The sequence below is a fragment of the Myotis brandtii genome, unplaced genomic scaffold (genome assembly GCF_000412655.1).
Source record: "Myotis brandtii unplaced genomic scaffold, ASM41265v1 scaffold422, whole genome shotgun sequence".
NCBI lineage: Eukaryota > Metazoa > Chordata > Mammalia > Chiroptera > Vespertilionidae > Myotis > Myotis brandtii.
This window is the reverse complement of record NW_005366171.1, coordinates 1,440,937-1,441,242: the sequence shown is the minus strand read 5'-3', so window position 1 is coordinate 1,441,242 and position 306 is coordinate 1,440,937.

Here is a 306-nt window from a genome sequence, read left to right as displayed (position 1 = left end):
GGAGACCTGCTCCGCCCCGGCCGCGGGGAGGAGCCTGAGGCACTATATTTATTGGACCCTCAGCGTGTCCACCTCGCTCTGCTGCCCTGGAACAGTCTTTCCCTAAATGTCTCTACCACCCGTGGGAGCTGCTCCCCTCCCCCCTCAGTGAGTGCGCGCTGGGTCTTCCTTTCCCCTTTGCCTCTGTGCTGTAATCTAAGGCTCTCTCAGTGTGAACCTGCTGTACTCCAGGGACCTATATGCCTGGTTGCTTTACAGCCTTCTTTATCCAGGCCTTGTAAATCTTCTTACCACCACATGTAAATT